Source organism: Cervus elaphus, chromosome 32, assembly GCF_910594005.1.
Source record: "Cervus elaphus chromosome 32, mCerEla1.1, whole genome shotgun sequence".
NCBI lineage: Eukaryota > Metazoa > Chordata > Mammalia > Artiodactyla > Cervidae > Cervus > Cervus elaphus.
The window spans coordinates 16141254-16164374 of record NC_057846.1 but is presented as its reverse complement, the minus strand read 5'-3'; the positions used below and the strand labels follow the sequence as shown (position 1 = coordinate 16164374).

The 23121-nt window shown below is 39.6% G+C and overlaps 1 pseudogene; it reads left to right on the top strand.

Moving 5' to 3' along the window:
• Positions 1-602: 602 nt before the first annotated feature.
• Positions 603-14582, top strand: LOC122687759 (annotated as a pseudogene).
• Positions 14583-23121: the final 8539 nt, after the last annotated feature.

Here is a 23121-nt window from a genome sequence, read left to right as displayed (position 1 = left end):
AGCAGGAGGAGAAAAAGGGGGACTCAAGAGGAGAGAGACAGATCTACGCAGCTGTCTGTTCCCAGAGTGTTCTCCGTAGCCCAGACACCTACAAAGATTCACAGAATTGGATTGGGAAGAGAAGGGGAAAGGAGGAAATAGAGGTGTTCTGAGGTAGAAAACAGAGAGTCAAGATTGGGAGAGAATAATCTTCGGTTTAAAAATAGGGCTTCTCTTCTTTTTAAAAAAACATTTCAAAAAAACAATTTGAGAGTTAGTTTTCTCCACTTATAAGTTCTAAGTATATGAAAATTTCTAATAAGCCACCATAAATTTTCTCAAAATTATTAACTGGTTAAATTATTTGGTGGTGGGACTTCCCTGGTGGTCCAGTGGCTAAGATTGTGAGCTCCCAATGCAAGGGGCCTGGGTTCGATCCCTGGTAGGGAACTAGATCCCACATGCTACAACTAAGACCCAGCACAGCCAAGTAAATAAATATTTGAAAAACTAATTATCTGGTGGTTATTAAAAGCTTGCCACCAGGAAGGTAGCAGGGCAGGGGCCGGGGCGTAGGGCTGGGGCGGGGGCGGGTGTTGGGGGGTCCAGGCAGCGGTGGGTGGCGGCCATGAGGAGGCGGTTTACCGAGTCCTCTGGGCGGAGAGTTCTCTCTCCCCTGCCGCAGAGGCGGTGAGGGCGCTGGGATGCGAGCTGCGTAACATCGCGATGGCTGCCCAAGGAGAACCCCAAATTCAGTTCAAACTTGTTTTGGTTGGTGATGGTGGTACTGGAAAAACTGCATTCGTGAAGCGTCGTCTGACTGGTGAATTTGAGAAGAAGTATGTAGCTACCTTGGGTGTTGAGGTCCATCCTCTTGTGTTCCATACCAACAGAGGACCTATTAAGTTCAATGTGTGGGACACAGCTGGTCAGGAGAAATTTGGTGGACTGAGAGATGGCTATTACATACAAGCTTAGTGTGCCATTATAATGTTTGACGGAACATCGAGAGTTACTCATAAGAATGTGCCTAACTGGCATAGAGATCTGGTACGAGTGTGTGAGAACATTCCAATTGTGTTGTGTGGCAACAAAGTGGATATTAAGGACAGAAAGGTTACGGCAAAGTCAATTATCGTCCACCGAAAGAAGAATCTTCAGTTCTATGACATTTCTGCCAAAAGTAACTACAACTTTGAAAAGCCCTTCCTGCTTGCTAGAAAATTGATTGGAGACCCTAACTTGGAGTTTGTCGCCATGCCTGCTCTTCCCTCGCCAGAGTTGGTTATGGACCCAGCCTTGGCAGCACAGTATGAGCACGATTTAGAGGTTGCTCAGACAACTGCTCTTAGATGATGACCAATGAGAAAGTGAAGCTGGGGCCCAGCGTCAGAAGTCTAGTTTTATAGGCAACTGTCCTGTGATGTCAGTGGTGCAGCGTGTTTGCCACTTTATTATATAGCTAAGCAGAACATGTGCTTAATCTTTGGGTGCTGAAGGAGATGGATGGGCTTTGGAGTGAATGTGGCAGTTAAAAAAAAAAAAATACCTTCATTTTTTGGACCTGCATATTTAGGTGTTTTGGAACACAGTTGTTTCCTCCTTGAGTTTCAAATATAAGACTGCTATAGTCACGTGACAATATTGAGAGGTGGAATCTTGTTTGTTACTGTCATTCCCATTCCTTTTCGTTCAGAATCAGAATAAAGTTGTATTTCAAATATCTAAAAAAAAATAAAATAAAAGCTTACCACCAAATAATTTCATAAACAAATTTTAAAATTATTCCTGAAGCAAAATATTGTTTTTAATGTGAGATGTGGGAATATTTTAACAAAGCTGATAGGATGAGGATTATAGATTCTAAAATTAAGCATGCCTGGAGTTTACATCCTGAAATGTGAAGTCAGACATCCTGTAATGCAAAGTCAGTTGGGCCTTAGGAAGCATCACTATGAACAAAGCTAGTGGAGGTGATGGAATTCCAGTTGAGCTATTTCAAATCCTAAAGATGATTCTGTGAAAGTGCTGCACTCCATATGCCAGCAAAATTGGGAAACTCAGCAGTGGCCACAGAACTGGAAAAGGTCAGTTTTCATTCCAATCCCAAAGAAAGACAATGCCAAAGAATGTTCAGACTACCACACAACGGCACTTATCTCACATGCTAGCAAAGTAATGCTCAAAATTCTTCAAGCCAGGCTTCAATAGTACATGAACCATCAACTTCCAGATATTCAAGCTGGTTTTATAAAAGGCAGAGGAACCAGAGATCAAATTGCCAACATCTGCTGGATCATCAAAAAGCAAGAGAGTTCCATGAAAACATCTATTTTGACTTTATTGAATACACTAAAGTCTTTGACTGTGTGGATCACAATAAACTATGGAAAATTCTTAAAGAGATGGGAATACCATATGAACTGACCTGCCTCTTGAGAAACCTGTATGCAGGTCAAGAAGAAACAGTTAGAACTGGACATGGAACAACAGACTGGTTCCAAATAGGGAACGGAGTACATCAAGGCTGTATATTGTCACCCTGCTTATTTAACTTATATACAGAGTACATCATGTGAAATCACAAGCTGGAATCAAGATTGCTGGGAGAAACAGCAATAACCTCAGATATGCAGATGACACCACCCTTATGGCAGAAAGCAAAAAAGAACTAAAGAGCCTCTTGACGAAAGTGAAAGAGAAGAGTGAAAAAGTTGGCTTAAAACTCAACCTTCAGAAAACGAAGATCATGGCATCTGGTCCCATCACTTCATGGCAAATAGATGGGGAAACAATGGAAACAGTGAGAGACTATTTTGGGGGGCTCCAAAATCAGTACAGATGGTGACTGCAGTCATGAAATCAAAAGATGCTTACTCCTTGGAAGAAAAGCTATGAGCAACCTAGACAGCATATTGAAAAACAGAGACATTACTTTGCTGGCAAAGGTCCATAGAGTCAAAGCTATGGTTTTTCCAGTAGTCATGTATGGATGTGAGAGTTGGACTATAAAGAAAGCTAAGCACTGAAGAATTGATGCTTTTGAACTGTGGTGTTGGAGAAGACTCTTGAGAGTCCCTTGAACTTATTCAACCTGTCAATCCTAAAGGAAATCAGTCCTAAATATTCATTGGAAGGACTGATGTTGAAGCTGAAACTCCAATACTTTGGCCACCTGATGTGAAGAACTGACTCATTGGAAAACACCCTGATGCTGGGAAAGATTGAAGGCAAGAGGAGAAGGGGATGACAGAGAATGAGATGGTTGGATGGCATCACAGACTTGGTGGACCTGAGTTTGATCAAGCTCTGGAATTTGGTGATGGACAGGGAAGCCTGGCATGCTGCAGTCCATGGGGTCGCAAAGAGTTGGGCACAACTGAGCAACTGAACTGAGAGTTTACAAATATCTTTTTTTTTTTCTTAATGACTGGTTTTCTTTTTTTTTTTTTTCTTTACATTTCAGTGGGTTTTGTCATACATTGATATGAATCAGCCATAGATTTACACGTATTCCCCATCCCGATCCCCCCTCCCACCTCCCTCTCCACCCGATTCCTCTGGGTCTTCCCAGTGCACCAGGCCCGAGCACTTGTCTCATGCATCCCACCTGGGCTGGTGATCTGTTTCACCATAGATAGTATACATGCTGTTCTTTTGAAATATCCCACCCTCACATTCTCCCACAGAGTTCAAAAGTCTGTTCTGTATTTCTGTGTCTCTTTTTCTGTTTTGCATATAGGGTTATCTTAAATGGTTCCGGAACTGATTTGTTAGAAAACAATACCGCAATCCATGTGAGAATGATAGTCTTTTGGCTGAAGATGAAAATAACTTACAAAATCCTTCATCCATTTACTTAACTGTTCATTTCTAGTATACATGCGTAACAGCGTCTGAAATGTTAAGTCCACCCACCTAAGGAACCAACTTTACCAACTAAAGTGCTTATGTTTTGCTTCTAGTATTACATACTCTTCATTTCCAAAGTACTTTGGTCAACACCTTTTCCCCATCCCTTCAGTAAGACTGTTTCACACATATATTCATACAAAATACAGATTATTTTGTCACATTCTGCATTTCATCCTGAGAGTTCCCAGCTTCCAAAATGAGTGTGTAAAATTTGCATTCATCAAGGTTTGTTCTCTGTGGTAAAGTTCTGTAAATTTTGCCAAATGCATAGAGTTACATACTCAGAGTCCGTGTTACACAGAATTTTTACCATCCTAAAGACAAACCCTGTGTTTACCTGTTCAAGCTCACTCACTTCTGCATGAACCTCTGGCAGCACTGATCTTTTGATTATGTCCATAGTAAGAAGTTTTTCCTTTTACAGAATGTCATGTAATTAGAATCATACAGTGAATAGACTGGCTTCTTTCAGATAGTAATATGCATTTAAGTTATTTGTGTCTTTTTCATGACTTAATAGCTCATTTGTTTTCATTGCAGAATAATGTTCCATTGCCTGGGTATACCACAATTTGTTTATTCATTCTTCTTTTAAGAGATGTCTCAGTTTCCAGATTTTGCCAGGTAAGAATTAAGCTGCGATAAGCATTTGCATGCAGATTTCTGTGAGGTTGTACATTTTCAACTCAGTCAGAAACATGCTTTTTGGACCTTATAAGACTATGTTTACCTTTGTATGAAACGACCAGACTGTCTCCTAGGCTGTTACCACTCTGTCCTCCTGCCAGCATTGAATAATTGTTGTTGTTGCTCCACAATCTCATCAGCAATTGGTATTGTCAGGTTTTTGGATGTTAGCTATACTAAATAGGTGTGTAGTAGCATCTCGCTGTTATTTTAATTTGTAATTCTCTAGTGAGAAATGATTTTAGCATCTTTTCATGTGTTTAATTTTCATTCATCTGTTTTCTTAGGTAAGATGTCTTTTCAGATCATTTGCCAATTTTTTGATTGGTTGTTTGTTTTCTTATTGTTCAGTTTTAAGAGTTTTTTTGTATGTTTTGGAGGCAAGTTATCAGATATGTGTTTTGCAAATATTTCCCCCCAGTCTCTGGCTTGTCTTTTTATTCTCTTAACAGTTTTTTTCACAGAGAAAAGGGGTTTTGTGTTTTAGCAAAGCCCAACATATTCACTTTTTTCTTTCAAGGATCATGCTTTGGGTACTGTATCTAAAAAACATCCTCAGATGCTTGGCCATGCTCCTATGTCTTCTTACAGAAGTTTTATTGTCTGATATTTTTTAATTTAGGTCTATGATATATTTTCAGTTAATTTTTGTGAAACCTCTGTGGTCTCTAGGTTCATTTTCTTTTTGCACAAGCAATTTTTTTGTTGTTGTTATAAGTTCTGTCTTTCATTGACTTTCATTGACTTCATTGTCTTCATTGACTTCATTGTCCTTCATTGACTTTGCTCCTTTGTCAAAGATCCAATTGATTGTATTTCATCTATCAATGTTCAGGTCCCCAAGCTAAGGAGTAACAAGAAAATATAAAATACATTACTTTTTGCTTTCATTTTAATATCTTTAAATAATGAAGGTACATTCCAAATTAAAAGGCAGTATCCTCTCTATATATGTTCAGTTTGTGAAAAGTTATCCTGCCTCAACAGTGCAGCAAATAATTTTGACAATGCAATTTGGCTTTACATAAATTCGTCCTAACACGAGGCAAGATAATATGGTTTCCAAAAATGTAACTGAAGACTAGACTTATCTGGTTCTAAAAAGGCAAAGAAGACATTCAATGATTTTTTTGTTTTTGTCTATTTTTTTACTTTTCTAAAAAAAAAAAAAAAGACTTAGTTTCATCTATTCCTAGAGGAGAGTAAGCTAACAATTACAAATCTGATGTTTTAGGCATTTCTCATGCTATCTGCTACACGAATACAATTAGCAATAAAACAGCAAGATAAAAGATTACTTTTTAATTTTGTACCACTGTGAACATCATTGTACTTATTTTCAAGGCTGATTGGATGGCACTGCTGAGAGAAGGTGAAAAAAGAGCGAGCTTACGTGTGAGCATTAAATTAATATAACTTTTACTAAAAAGAACATTATGGTGGCACTATCAAATCCCCAACTGTTCTCTGTCATCTCTGGCAGATGAAAAGGAAGAGAAGTCCTGCTGTTTGCGGGGAGAAGGTCCCGTGGCTAGTCCATCACTATTTCGCTTTTGCTCCGTATTTCACATTACCACCCCACTTCCTAACAGTAGTCTCTGAAAGATGAAAGTGGACTCTCACTGAGAATTTCACACAAATGGATTAATTTGTGTCGCCATTTTTGGCATGTCGCCATGGATACGGCCATCTGACAGCCTCAGTGCAGCTGTGAGTTGATTGAGGGTCCATTCACAGTTCAAGGCTTTACAAAACCCATAACAAGAAAGAATGCTCATTAGTGGACAAAGACCCTACTTACACATGTGGTGATGCCTCAAAGAGTGAATGCTACCTCTCAGTAAATCTGATCTTCATAGCAGTATCACCAAGGAAAGTCAGAATTACACCACGAAAGAGCAAATTTTAAAATGTAGAGTTAGACTATATACACATATTTATATATACACACAGACATATATATACACGTACAAATGTATAGTATATACTATATATATATATATACTATACACAGACATATATATATATTTGATACCTCGCTTTACTTTCTTTTCATTTAAATCTAGGTAACTAACAGTGAAATGGAAACACAAACCAAGGAGTGTGTGTGTTGTATATCCTATTTAAAAAAAAGAAAATCAAAGGACAGAAAGCCATTTCTTCTTATAAACTTACAGACTGGTATTAATTAATAAAGGAATAGCTTCTGTCACTATGAAATGGAAAATCTGCCTTCTGCACGTGTAGCACATTGTGAAGTATAATATTGACATCTTAGATGGTCACACACCCAGGTGTATAGACACTAGCTTTATTTCTCTGTGATTAAACTCAGCTCGTGAGACTCCAGTGCTGCTTGGCAGCGAAACACCTTCTCCTCGAGGTGCACGTCACACCCTCCAGGGTGTATACCCATCAATTCATGAAGCGCGCTCCTTGAGGCTCTAATCCGGGGTGACGTCTGGGTGGCTGGGGCGGCGAGTCCATTGCCCAACAAGGCGGGGAGGTGGTCCTGTCTCGGGCGCCCTCACAGGCCTCACAAGGCCTGCGCCTCTAGCGTTGAGCCCTGACCCCTGGCCTGCAGCCTCTTCTACTGGCGTTGACATCCACACACAGCCTCCAGTCATCAGGTCCCTGTTACAACGTGCTCCTCAGCCTCGACACCAGCCGTCTGTCTGTCTGTCTGTTCAGCCACTTCTGCACACTTTGCGGGTGGTGGGGGTGGGAACGCTTGCCTGCTTTTCCCAGGCTACAGGGAGATGCCTAAGACTAGGAGGCTCACCTTGGACCTCACTGCACACACATCCCAAGTACCTGAGACGCAGAAAGAAGCCTTTCAGCTAACGGGACACAGAGAAACTTTGTCAAACTCCGCTGAATCACGACCAGCTCTCACTCTCACATTATGTGTCATTAGCAGAGTAAACTACATGTGAAGTTGCTCTTGACACTTTGAAGTTCTTTAACCATGAGTCTCCCTTTATTTCTATCAAAAGGCCAGAAATAACAACTCCTTCAGGACTTCCAGGACCCCAGATCCCTGCTGTTTTCCTTGGAATCGGAATCAAAAGACATCATTTGGCACATAACACATGGATAATATAAGCTAATCCATCAACAGGACAACCTAAATGAACCTGAGATCCTACTGTCCTCTCCTTCACTGACAGATTCGCAAGGATTTACTATTCCACGGCCTCTCTTTTTCTGTTAAATTGGGCATGAAACACCAAATTAGAACAAATGTTTTGGAACTGCTTGCTTAGAAATATTTCATGTGACTTAAAATTTTAGCACCAAATGAATCAGAGCACTGACCAACTGTGGAATGTGGGAGTACTTGCCCACATTGGCAGGTGATTCTTAAATTGAAATGTTCTTTGTTAAAACAACAACAACAACAAACAAAGTCTGATGACTCTGTCCTAAAGCAGTGGAAAAGGCTAAAAATAATGTGCGTCATCTATGGGAATAAGTCGTGTAGGTAAAATGTGGAGCTGGATGAGATATGAAAGATTTACATACTATGTCTTTGTTTCTATGTCATTGTTTATAAATTGTCCAAGTTCATTTACAGAATTTGAAGGCTCAGAAAGACTTCAGGGAGGAAGGGGGAAGCAGCTGTGGGCAATCTAATCCATGTGATGAAAAGGAAAGCCAATTAATGAGAAGAAAAGAACTCAGGACTCATATAGCAAGATAAAAAATATAATGTACATTTTCAAAAGAGAGTGAGTAGTAGGTAGTATAGAGAAATTAATTTTCAATTTTCTTATTTATATCTGTTGTAAAGGCTGTTTTCTACCTCTTCTTAGATAATGATAATATCAGATCTTTTTTTTTCTTAACAGTTGTGTCCAGAATCCAGTGGTAGTTAGCTTTGAGATGATACTTTGATGAGAAAATAATAGAAGAGCCTTTTTAGTCTGTTTTCTGTGAAGACTCAATCCAAAATCTTTTGAAAATGAAATGTGGCCAGATAAAGGTCAAAAGTCCCAGCCCTTAAAAATATTAAATAATACTAAATAAAGGAAAGAATGAATAGCTGCCCATCTGGAAAAAAGTTATTTCATTTATAACAACCATTGTTATAAATGGAGAGAGAGCTGACATAGTGTTTTGGAGGACTGATTTTTCAAATATGTGCAATTAGAGAACAGGAATGAATGGGGAAATTGCTCCAAAAAAAGAAGTAAGCAATGTTTCATCTTAGAAAATCCATAGTTGAAAATCTCAGTGTGTATCTTTTTAAAAGTCTTAGTTGATTTTTTTTAAATGTATGTAACCTCTTGGGTGTCAAAAGGATTTCAAGCAAAATAAAAATCAAGAAATATAAAGCTCTGAAAAGAAAGTTACAAATTAAATATAGAGACACATTGATCTGGATTATTATAAGCATGTGGGCAAATAGCTATTAATTTTGAGTGTTTTCACTCTTAGTACAGAAGCATTTTAGTTATTTTAAAGATTTATATCTATTTAATCTGGACAGTGAAAGTCATGACACTCCTGTTTTCTAAGATCTTGCATGTCATTTATCAAAATCAGACATACTGGTGTCTGCCTGTTACATCAGTATTGACTCCATTAGGAATGAATATAACTATATTATTGGCTGAAGTGATCATTTTAGAGATGATAATATGAAAAATCTTAACACTGGTTGATGGTGACACATTCAGCAGTAAAGTTTAAATATTTGTGTCAATAAGCCAATAAAATATAAACAAATTATACAACTTGATTATGACCTATATTTATGAAAATCTTTTAAGTTAAAACTTGAAAATAGAGACTTTAAAACATTTTGCAGACAATGAAGGCTTGTGGGGAGGAAGCCTGTTTATAAGCCCAGAAAAAGCAATGGTGAAGAAGAGGAATTTTGAACGCATGGTTCTGGCCTTGGGCCAGGCCTGGGCAGCGACCACGTGAGCCGTCAGCAGGAGCAGTCCTCAGTGGGCCTCGCTGCCCTTCACTTTAAAAAACGGAAAGCAACAAAATTTGTCAGAAGTGCCAAATTTATATTTCAGAATACAATAATACATGCATTGTACATTTGAGTAGAAAATTTGACCTTGATTTTTAAATGTCATTATCCACAAAGAGTTGGACATAATGTAGCAAGTAAGCAACAACAGCAAAACAGCAATAATGTGAACCCACATTTTAGAGTTTATGTTCTCTAATTCTATTCTCTGCCCACCGTTTACTCCTAATGAGATATCTGGCCTGATAACTCTGAATTTCACAGTTTATTGCCAATCTCATTTTACTTCTTGTTGATATATTTTTAAAAAACAACAGCAACTATCTAGTTGCTGGACAACTAGATAGTCCAGATAGAGTAACATGAACTGACTTTTCCAGAGTAGATAGCAGTGCCCAGCAGTCTACTGCACATTTTATGTTCTTTATCTCTTCGAAACCTCAGTGCACACCCATACCAGGCACTGTTAGTGCCATTTTACAAATAAGCGAGTTGACACACATAGAGGTTAAGAAATTTGCCCAGAGTCTCAAAGCTAATAAACAGCAGAGCAGAGACATGAATCCAGTTTTGATTATACTCACCACTTGCAGATAAAATTCTTCAAATTTCTTGAATCCTTATTGTACACCTTATGTTATTAGTACATCTATCACTTTATTGATGAGGAAGTTTCCATAAAGCTAAACTAAACGTGGTATATTTAGGCTTAACTAAATATGAAGGTTTTGTTCTGATTGATTAACATCAAAAGGCAGCGTGGGAAATTTTTTAGAGAGGCTGTCAAGTATCTGGAAGCTGAAATTTAAAGTACAACAGCACAACACTTGGGCTGAGAGTGAATCAAATGTCAGCAAAGGACATGCTACCTCGAGAGCACACAGTTCTTCAGGCCTCATCCTTTGTAAAAGGAGCTGGGAGGGTGGAATGATTTCATGATCTCATAGTCACCACTTGTTTCAGTTTTCCATCCTCGTGAAATCCCGATCCCATTCGCATCATGCCAGCTCTGGCATCTTTTCCACTCCATTGACCCAAAGAAGGAACACAATTTTTTTTCTCTTTACTTCTCCAAGCAATCAATATTGAAGGTTATTGTATGTGATAGAATCCAAGCTGAGTCTTTGAGAGGATCAGAGAGGGTTAGCAGAGTATACAAATACATAAAATTACAGAATGTGATGCATCATCTGGTTACTATGATAACAGGTCAGACCTAACTACACAGTAAAGAGCTCTCTAAGAAGTAACCTTTCAGCTATTACACAGAACATCTAAAGACAGATGTATACATCTAAAAAGACTGAAAATCTCTAAACCATAATGGTGAGAGTGGTAAAAGATTTTAGCAATGTTTTATTCTTTACATATATTCTTAAAAATTTATATGATAAATAAAATTTTTATACATGAACATATAAAAATTAATCAGTGAATAAATATAGATACAGATGAAACACTTTCTCATAGCCCATGTTCACAAAATATACTCAGAGTATTCTGAGTAGTGAAACAGCCACAAACTTTATTTAAGCAATTCATATAATATTTTATTTATATGTTTTATTAAAAATACAGATTACTACTGCTTATCTGATTTTTTTAAAAAAATATTCCATAGAATTTCATGATTTTTTTTTTTTTAAATCCTTGGTTCAGGTAGGTGTTAGAAGAAATTAGATTGGTCTCTGTTAACTTATTTGTTCACTTTATTTTTATTGATATTTTTTAATTTTTATAAATGTTTTGAATTCATTTATTTGAAATTACAGGAAGATATGGACATTGGAATAAACCTTTTACAAATTAGAATAGATTCAAGATTAGTATTTATTTCTAATATCATTGACCAATGTTATAAGCCCATTTAAGTATTTTTTCCTTCAAAATATGGAGAATCAAACATATTACCATGTAAGTAAAAAGATGATTTTTAATTGTGTAGTTTAATACCTACATAAACTGCTCTATTTTAAGGATTTTCACTGAGGAACCTTAAAATCAGTTTAACTATCAACAGACATTTTTTATAATTCACTTAAAATAGTCAAACACTCTACATCTGAAAAATATCCCTCTTATAAATATTGTGTTTTAATGCCTTTCAAATGGTATAATCAAATGGTCATTTTAAAAGATGATGAATTATTTAGAATTTCACATGTTATACTAATATCTCTCCAAATATAATCTCCTATTAAATATCCCACAAGGCTTCCAAATAAATTCAGTGGGTTAGAGACAATAAACACAATAGAGTTCAAATGAATTTTAGCATTAGAGATGCATGGACCCTCATAAGCTCTCTTTCAAGGGATTGTTCTTCAGAGCAATAATTGGCAAGTGGTTTGAAGCAATCAATTAGAAGTTTCCATGAGTAAGTAGGAGCCAAAGTATTGTGGTCTTGGCTCAAGGATACCTCTGTGGAATGACCATTCAAATCCATCATGAGCAGAGTCCACTTTGTTTTACATTACACTTGTGTACTTCATCAAGGGCTCATCAACATGCAAGAGCTCTCATTCCAACTTGTAAAGCTTATACAGAATAAGTCATGGTGGCTCTTCCAGACAATCTCCAAGACAGGAGAGAGAAGCCAGAATAAGCAACACAAGCCTGTTGCCCCGCCAGTGACCTTTATCTTGAGCTTGAGTTACTTCCTGATGTAGATGTTGGAGACGGTTCATTTTGTATGTGACTTCAGTCCAAACCAGCTCCCTAAAATGAGGTGAAAATGAAACTTTTGATCCTTTGGGCCCAATGGAGGGGTAAGATATGATGAGTGCAACTGCTAAATGAGGTTCACTGGTACTTTTGGCAGGATTTTTCTTTTCTTCTTGTGTATAACGTGGGCTCACCTTCTGAGAGTCAAAGTAGAGGAAAAGTCAATGTGGCTTTTATATCCAAATTCAAATATCTTCAATTCAAATCTGCTGAACAAGGATCATCTATTTCAAGAGACAAGAGAGTTCTTTAATGGGAGACTTGCTGCCTGCAGTTTTCCTGTAAGGTCTGGAGCAATGCGTGTCTAGAATCCTTGTGCTAAATGGGATAAGGGTAGGAGCTGGTGAGATGAGGTCATGAGAACAGAAGAACTTTCTTGTAATGTTACTAAAAGTATTAATGTCTTAGTTTGACTCTATGATGTAGAATTCAGCTAGCTTATCTCAGGTGGTTTCCAATTCAACAGATAGTTGAATGGTCCCAAACTATAGTTTGTACCTCATCTACCTCCAGCTTCCCAGGAAACCCAGAAATTCAGCACAGGGCCCTCTTCAACCACAAAGGGAGTGCGCAAAAACAATCACTGCATAGGTATTTGATCAGTAAATTGGGGCCCAAGGTGGCCTTGTTCTATTTTTTATTTCCTCAAAGATTTGATGGAAAAAGAATGGAAATAAGAAGAATATCTCTAGGGGTATTATTCATTTCAATCATCAAAATAGTTAGACAATGGAGACAAAAGGAAAATTGTAAATATATCTCAATCTCATTTTTCCAAAAAGGAAGGGTTTATCAGAGTTGATTTATGGAGTGTCAGATTTAAAGAAGTTATATTCTGGGAGAATTTGCAGTTTCTCTTTCCATTGCACGTCAATAGAAAAATGCCTTTAGAGGATACTGAAGGAAGAAAAAAACTGTACAAAATGGTAAATAAGACTTTGTAAGCCTGAGAGAAGGTTTAGGTTTAGAAAGTGGGTGCTTTCAAAAGAGAGTCAGTGCATAAGTTTTAGTTGAGGTGGGAGATAGACGAGATGTGGATAGGAGTGGTCATATTGTACAGAGGGCTTAAGGAAAATGTAGAAAGAACGCTGCTGCTGCTGCTAAGTCACTTCAGTCATGTCCGACTCTGTGCAACCCTATAGACGGCAGCCCACCAGGCTCCTCCGTCCCTGGGATTCTCCAGGCAAGAACACTGGAGTGGGTTGCCATTTCCTTCTCCAGTGCATGATAGTGAAAAGTGAAAGTGAAGTCACTCAGTCGTGTCCGACTCCTCAGCGACCCCATGGACTATAGCCCACCAGGCTCCTCCGTCCATGGGATTTCCCAGGCAAGAGTACTGGAGTGGGTTGCCATTGCCTTCTCCGGTAGAAAGAATGAGAAGCCCCTTAATAAGCAATGTATTAGGAAGCAATAGTAGTGTTTTGAGGGATTTGAACAATCAATATATTCTCTTAAAGATACCTGAGGAATAGAACTACACTGATGTTTATTGATCACTTTCTATATGCCAGTTTCTCTGCTAGCAATATCCATCCTCATGAGGTTTATTTAATCATATATAGTGTATATTATATGTCATATACTTATTATAAATCCATCCTGTAAGGCATGGATTTCTCTCTCACCTTGACATATAAATTTGCACCCCTGTTTTAAATGGGGAGAGACTGATATTCTAAGTCAATATCTTGCCAAAACTCACACTGCTATTGAAGACCAGGTTGACAACAATGGCAGTAGTGGCCAGTTACACAAGTGTGGATCTAGAGAAGTAGAAACAACAGAGTTTGAGTGAAACTTGGGAATTTGGCTTCATCTCAGATCACACATACTGCTTCTCCCAGGAGCTCTCACACACTCTCCCTGAGCTCAACACAATCACGACACTTCCTGGCCCACGTCTTGATGTCTTTTAATGTGTCTGTTGACCGCTCTTGGCACTGAGCTCCCTAGGAACGAAGGCAGAGTTAATACCTTGCTTTGTTTTCTTTTCAAATACAAACCAAAGAGTGTATGTGTGTGTTTGAAAGACCGGCTCTAACTTTTTCTGCAGAGACTGTCCATTACACATGAAATGATTCGAGCTTCTTAGAATCCCACCCTGGCCCTGCATGAATCTGTGTCTCCAGCCTCATCCCCTGTTTCTGTCCCTCTGTTACCTTTATTCCAAACCCTTGGTCTTCTGTCTGTTCTGGAACAAGACAAGCATATTCCTACATGGCGTCTTTGCAGGGCTGGTTCCATGTTAACATTCAAGTTGTCACTTCTTCCAGGAGGCTTTCAACAGTGACCATCTATGAAATGCCTCCCCCACCCCCAAGCACTGTTACGCTAATTCCATGCATGTTGACCTCTGAATTAATTTATTTGTTTGATGATTAACTTGGTTTTCTTTCACCTTAGCACTGGAATCTCAAGCTACATGGAAGTAGCTTTTCATTTCATTTTTGAATCTCCAAAGCCTGGTGCATAATAAGTGCTTAATAAATATTTATGAATAAGTGAATGAATTGATCACCCATCTTGCCATCTTGCTGGGTAGCATTATCAGTTAGAATGGATATACCTGAAAATAATAGCTAATAATTGTCAACTTATTATTACTGTATTAGTATATTCTGGGAACTGTCCTAAGTGCTTTATGTGGATTAATATATTTAATTTTCAGAGAAATCTAAGTGAAAGTCACTCATTCATGACTGACTGTTTGCAACCCCATGGACTATACAGTCCATGGAATTCTCCAGGCCAGAATACTGAAGTGGGTAGCTGTTCCCTTCTCCAGGGGATCTTCCCAACCCAGGGAGTGAACCCAGGTCTCCCCCACTGCAGATGGATTCTTTACCAGCTGAGCCATCAGGGAAGCCCTAACATGGTCCCAATTTTGCACATGAAAAACTAAGACCCTCAGAGTATATAGTTTTTAGCATAGAACATGGTACAATGTAGGTACAAGAGACTAAGTTACACAAAATGAAGGACAGCATCTGGTTTTCTAACTTATCACCTGGCCTATGATATGGTTCCTAAAACTCATTTCAACCCACCCACTGTGGCAGAAATTTGTGCTTTACCTTCAGGATTTTGCAACCACTGTGTAGTTTAAGGCATCACTGCAGCTTTAAGTGTCAACCCCTTTATTCTCACACACCCCTCTCCGTAATTGTGTTAAAGCTTACAGCACATTCACAGTGAAAACGTGTGTTTACTTGTCTGTCTCTCTGATGAGATGGAGTCTTCCAGAGCAGGGACACTGTTCTCTCACCCAGCTATCATCCATGACTGTCACAGCCCCAAACACAGCAGGGCAGATTCTCAGAAAGTGTTCACTGGACACCACTGCTCATAAACTGAAAAAGAAATTAATTGCTTATTCCTCCAAACATAAGAATCAAATTTTCACCAGTAAAACGTGTTTTTAAATAATCTCAAAATGACTAGTATGATAAAAATAGTATTTTTGGCTTTTCTTATGGAATAATCAGGTTAATCAGTTGTATATTTCATATTTACTCATGTCAGAGATAGGCATCTTGAAAAATATATATTAACCTTCGAAATGTACATGAACGTGACTTTTTTGGGCCACATTATTTAAAGTGTCACTATGAGGTTTTGGATTCCCTTCATATGTAAGTCACAGTTCATTAAGTCACTCCCCTAATACACAGTTAGTTCATTCTATTGATAGATAAGAAAACCTCTAGCCTTTCAGTACTGGGATTTGGTTAAGCAGATCATCTAAAACAGTGGATGTTTCTCTAAGGCTTATCTGATTAATCCAAACCTCTGGAGTCTACTATACTGGGCTAGAAATTTTAGAAGGAGAGGTACTCTCATAATATTTTTCAACACAATTTGTTTCTGGCTTCAGCCAAAAACAACGTAAGAGAGATCTGTCGACACATTAAGGTTCAAAATTAGATTTAAAAAAAAAAAAAGATGTGGAGGAAAAATAGTCTTTGAAATTTAAAAAAGTTCCAGTCTGGGTTGCAGTTCAAACAATAATAAAGCCACAACACAAGGGTAAGTGCATCAGACAGTCATCGTTTATTTTAACAGGTTACGGTGTGGTCCCCTCTCAGGTAGGAGCTGAGTCCATCCAGTCTTTCTCTGCCTCTGGCAAATTCATCTCAGCGAAAAGGTCTAGGAGATGATGAAAAGGTAAGAGTTCTGAGGAGGGCAGCCTATAATAAGAAACACAATAACAGGAAGTAGGTGGTAGACACACAGCATTAAAATGGGCCTTAAGTGTGAACTCGAGGGGGCAGGGAAGAAAAGTGAAAACAAATCGGAGGTGGAGGCCAAGGAGCAGAGCAATTCTTCTGCCCTGCAGAGGAAAGCTTTGCCTGCATATTTGGAGAATGTTGATTTTCCCCTGTCAGGCAACTTTAATTGAATCCACCCTCCTAGGCGTGACCAAAACAATGTAAGGAACCATCTGCCCTTGAACGAAGTATCTAGTTTGCACACCTACAGATAATTTAACATTTCCCAAAGCATTTAAAATAGTTTTGGCAATATAGGAATTATTTTGCTTTTTGTATGCTGCAAAGCAAAAGCACAATTTAATTATCTTAATTCGGTATATTAAACACTTGTTTGAAGTGGACTAGAATTCCAGGAAGCTTGTAAGACTAAGCTCCAGTGGCATTACCTAGGGACATAATTCCACGCAAACTGGAGCATAAATAAAATCACAATACACAGAGCCTGTATAAGAAGGTGGGGGCGGGGGTGGGAGTGGAAAGCTTACCAATCTAGAGTCAGTCTCTTATAAAAGGCTTTTGGTAAGGTTACAGTATTTGCCCATAGAGGCTATAGTGTAAAAAGCTAAACAGAGCAAACCTTTTCAGTTTCCTTTTTTTATTTTTAAAACTGAATTGGTATCATGTACCATGATCATTGCCCTCATTCATTGGGCTCATTCTATGCTTTATTTCCTTAAAGAATGAACAACAAATTCTAGTCACCATTTTCTGAAAAAGACACTTGTGATTTGCTTGAATGGAGCCCAAAATCAAGTGAATGGAGCAAAATGCATAATATTTCAAGGCACGAAGAGAGAGCGGAATAGCATGAATCTTGCTGGTGGCGGTGTTTTTAAGTTTTCCTACGACTGAGCGACTGAGCTGAACTGAATCCCCCATATTCTCGTGACACTTGTAAGGTTATATTTACCCCTGATTTTTAATAAAACAGTCTTTTCCCATAGTTCCTAAAAGGATTTCAAGCAAAATGAAAGTAGAGGTATATAATGTGCATGTGTACAACCCACCAGCCCACTTGTGAAATGTCATGCTAATTACCGATAGTGGAGTTAGCAGGGAATTTGAAACCCATTTAGAAATGTTAGGAATTATCTTAGGAGGAGTAAGAGCCTTATTTAGACTAAAGCCGCCTGGAAAAATATGAAAAGAAAGACTCCAAGGCTAGACTGCTATTTGTGCATCTTCATACACGGGCCACAGCACAGCTGGGTAGAGATGCCGCGTTCTCTTCTGGAGCAGGCACTGAGCAGAGATGATGGAGACCAGTCTTCCACCAGCTCCACGCCCCTCCTCACCAGGGACAGCACAGAAGTTTAAAGAGCCGTTTATGGTTGAACAGTTTCTTCCTATTCACACCGCACTGCACACCAAGTTATGAAGCCCACAGCAAAGGTTAGTTGCCATTTTCTTTTTTATGTTCTTTCAAATCTCAGGAGAGTTGGAACCAAGAATGAAAGACGGAGAACTACTACAGGGAAGACAGGAAGGGCTTTCAGGGGACTGCTGCTGCCCAGAGCATCTTTCAAATGGAAACCATCATAACAGCCCCGGCGTGGGGGCGGCCTTGGAGCCCTGGATGCCATCTGGCACTGCAGACCCGTGGAAACTGGATGCGTCTCTGTGTGGAGTGGAATCTGGGCCACACATGGGGGCAGGTCAGGCAGGAGGACACGGGCAGTCTGTCCAACCCACGCCAGGAGGGGAGACACCCACCACTTTCTGGTTCTAACCACAGCTTGGGGATTCCCAGATACAGAAGTGTGTCATGACAGCTTTGTGGTGTAGACAGAGGTTTAGGCTGACGTGGCGAATCCCTGGCAATTTTTGGACTTTCCCGCTGGATCCAGAACACCTCTGAGAGGCTTCCCTGGGGTCCGCAGCGGGTAACTAGCACAACTGACAACAGGGCTTTCCTCTCTGAATTTCTGGATTCACAGTTTTCCCCTTGGGATGCGCTGGTAACCAAAGTCCAGCAAGGACCCTGTACCAAAGGGATGATGCAGCGTGAAGACAAGCTGCTAAACAAATAACATCCAGATAAATCTTGCATGACAATAGCAATAAAGGCTGTGAGGAAGTGCAGGATATTGAGAAAGCAGAGCTCATATATTCTGTTATATATATCTCATATACATATATCTGATATATATGTGTGTGTGTATATATATATATATATGATATATATGTCTCATATATCACTCTTTCCTCACTCAGCATTTAACACTAACTGCTTTCTATGGGGAATGAGTTTTCCTGTTCTGGACAGGCCCCTAACTTTTCTGGCTGGACTGTTAATTCATGATTATGGACAGGGACTTGACCTGAGAGTGTATTAGTTTGAAGAGATCTTTAATTAGAGCCATACAGGGGCACGTGACGGTTTACTTTGAACTGAATCGTGTTAAAGAAACGCAGCTCTGGAACAAAGAGGATGGAGGGGATGTGATTAGAAGGGAACTCATTTAGCCACTGCATTGTAGCCTGGGGTGGGGCTGCGGAGGAAGGGAAGTTCCTCTGGAGGCGCGCGTGTCTACACCCCTCTCAGTTCCCATCAGAAATGTGTGGGAAAGGAAAGCAGGAAGAATGACTTTAAAATCCTGCCCTTTCTCTACCTCTAAAGGAGACCCTTAGCCCATGGTTTAGCAGAGATCCATCATAAGCCTTCAGAGACACACAGTTAGCAGTGGAACCAAGGAGCAGGTAGAAAGTTACATACATTTTCTGGAAAAAATAAGCGAGGAGAATTGAGTCGGGGTGAGGGAATGCTGGGTGTACAGAGAAAGAAGACCTAAGAAACCCCCGCCAACTCTGCGCTCAACACCAGGCGTTGGGTGATGAGGAGACTTCAGGAAAACAGGGTGTGCTCAGCTCTGCAGGATAACGTGACGGACGACGGAAGCGGGGGATTTGCCCACGAAGCCTCCTTCCTCTTCTCGGGACACAACACCCGGGCCCACCCCTGCTCCAGAGCGGGCAAGTGCCAGCTCGGCTTCCCTCCTTCACCGAAACTCTGCGCTGACTTTCCAGGGTTCACGCCAGGCACGTCGGCCAGGCCCCGAGCCCCCTTCCCGCTGCTGGAGGGGATGCTCCTCCTCTCCTGCGGCAGAAAGGGGACTCCGCTCAGGGCCCCTGTCAGTGCATGCGGAGACTTCACGCAGACCAGCCTCATCGCTGTTGAGCTTTGTCTTGCATCAAAAAACACAACCACCACCACAAGAATCTCCCATAATTCTGGCTGCATGGCTCTCCAGAAATAGAGTATGAAGCTGGCTTTCAGACTGTACTATGAGAAAGATCGAGTCTTTTTTTTTTTCCCTTTGTTTATTTATTTTTTCAGTGGGTTTTGTCATACATTGATATGAATCAGCCATAGATTTACACGTATTCCCCATCCCGATCCCCCCTCCCACCTCCCTCTCCACCCGATTCCTCTGGGTCTTCCCAGTGCACCAGGCCCGAGCACTTGTCTCATGCATCCCACCTGGGCTGGTGATCTGTTTCACCATAGATAGTATACATGCTGTTCTTTCGAAACATCCCACCCTCACCTTCTCCCACAGAGTTCAAAAGTCTGTTCTGTACTTCTGTGTCTCTTTTTCTGTTTTGCATATAGGGTTGTCGTTACCATCTTTCTAAATTCCATATATATGTGTTAGTATGCTGTAATGTTCTTTTAAACCACAGAGAGTGTGAGGTTGCCGAGTTCGGTGCTGTCAGGGCAGAACTCCAGGCTCCCTGCAGGTCCAGACCTGCGGTGACGGTTGTTCCACTTTCCAGCTTGGCTCATAACTACTAAGACCTTTGCTGTACACTCAATGTGCGGCGTTTCTCTCCCCTACTGTTACTCATGATTGAAACAGCTCTAGAAGGCAGGTGTGGGAAATGAAATATTATTGGAATAGAAGGTGATGATCACCATTAGATCTCAAGCTAAATTTTCTAGCTAGGATTTAAATCATTTAAATTTCATATAATTTCAGAGACTACCTTCTCTTCTTAAGAGAAAAACACCTTGTCCATTATTGGGCAAATTCAAATAGAAGGAACCAGAGGAAATTATCTTTGACTGGCAGTAAAGATAAGTGGTTTTATATTTTAGCTGTCAAATGTAACTATTCCTTATAAATCCTGAATGGCAACTGCTTTTCTTCTGCCCCTCCTTTTCTGCCCCCCCCCCTTTTTTTTAATATCCAGGTAAGAAATTAGAATATATTTCAGCTCTAGTTTAACTTATTCAAGTACCAAACAGGATGTACAAGGTCTCCTCAAAGGGGAACCATTACTTGTTAAAACTGGAACACATGATTAAGAATTCCTTTAATAATCTTGCAAAAAAAGGTAAATCATAGGCCATTAATGACCTCTGTAGTGAAATAAAAATGAACCTCAGCACTAAAAGCAAAAAATGGAGAGGCAAAATCTCATTAAAATAAAATCAGCCACTATGGAGAACAGTATGGAGATTTCTTAAAATGCTAGGAATAAATCTACCGTATGACCCAGCAATCCCACAACTGGGCATATATGCTGAGAAAAACTATAATTCAAAAAGACACATGTACCCCAGTGTTCATTGCAGCACTCTTTACAACAGCCAGGACATGGAAGCAATCTAAATGTCCATCAACAAGTGAATGGATAAAGAAGATGTGGCACATATAGCCAATGGAATATTACTCAACCTTCAAAAGGAGTGAAATTGAGTCAGTTGAAGTGATGTGGATGAACCTAGAGTCTGTCATACAGAGTGAGGTAAGTCAGAAAAAGAAAAACAAATATTGTACATTACACATATATATGGAATCTAGAAAAATGGTACCTATGAACCTATTTGTAGGACAAGAATAGAAACACAGATGGAGAGAACAGACCTGTGGACTCAGCGGGGGGACAGACAGGGTAGGGACAAATTGAGAAAGTTACATTAATATATACACACTGCCACGTGTAAAATAGATAGCGAGTGGGAATCTGCTGCATAGCACAGGGAGTGATCTGTGATGACCTAGAGGCGTGGGATGGCAGGGGAATGGGAGTGAGACCCAAGAGAAAGGGCATGTACGTATACTTATGGCTGGTTCATGTTGTTGTGCAGCAGAAACTAGTACAGAAGTGCAAAGCAATTATCCTCCAGTAAAAAATAAAATAAAAACGTGACTCTTTTGCCTCTTTCTCTCCAAAGTAGGTGCCATCTAGAAAGGAAATGTCAGTTATAATAGGATGATTAACTACACCAAGAACTTGACTGTGACAATCTGGGTGCATTTGTGGTGGCAACTGCAGTGGCCAATGAATGTGCACCCTCTGTTTGTGGAACCAGAGATTATCAGAAGGATAAGGGAGATCTCCATGATCTTCAGACTGTCCTCCAGTAAAACTAGGATTCAGAGAAGAATGTTCTGGGCCACTGCCAGACTCAGGGGATGACAGGGAGGTCATCCTGAAGACTAGATCCTTGCTCCTCAGTTCTATATCTACCTCATCATCTCTACTTCAATTTATCTGTCATGCTCCAGCCACTTGAATAGTGCCCAACACATAGTTGGTACTCAATAAGTATTTACTGAATGACAGAATGAACAGATATTTGTAGAAACTAAGATTCTGCTTAAGATTACATAGTTAAAGGACCACAGCTAAAAGGAAAGAAGGAAGAAAAGATTGAGTTCAGTACCCTGAAACATCTAGCTTGAGGGGGTGAAATATCTAGCCCAAAGTGACAACACATTATTGTCTGAATCTACTCCCAACCGTCTGATCTTCCTTATAACACACTTGCATCGTCTCTTCACAGATTTATAGCTCATGGAACTATCTATGGTGCTGTCACCCTTGTTCTGCTTGCAAAGCTCCAGACTTGCCTCTGTCTAAATCTTCCAAACCCTGACTCAAGCACTTTGTAATGAAATTATAGTCAGTGATGTGTTAAGTTAGTAAACAAAGAAAGCATCTAAATACTGTTTTGTATATAATGGCTGGTTAAAGACCACAATCCATCAATCTTTCTCTTTAAACGAAAAGAGAAAAATCAAAACCATGGTGTGTCTGCCTTGCTCTTGTTTCTTTAATCTCGTGGTCTCTTCCTTATGGAAGCAAAGGACCAAATCCCTAAAACAGAGCCCATTTGAGATGTTTCCACCATGGCTTATACAGGGAATACCAAAAAGATCGTGAGGGAGCTGGGTCCTGAGAGAGTTCTAGCCCAGGTTACACAGTCCAGAGAGTGAAATGTGTCAGATAGCATTCAGAAGAAAAATAACACTAAATTATGGGGGGGGGGGTTACTCAAATAAATCCCTTCCCAGTAATCTCTTACTGATACTTGGGTTTTAGTTAGAAACTATTTACTGTGAATCTATCATTTTTCATATAATCTTTCTTTAGCTATATTCATGTCTTAATTAGTAATTAGATATTATTTATTGATCTGAAAATGGTTACCATTACCCAATGCAATATTAGTCATTAATTTGCCTAAATTGCTAACAGTGTGATTGGTAATCCATATCCATGGATTTGGTCATACCTCAAGCCAGCACAATGCCAATTCAATTATTA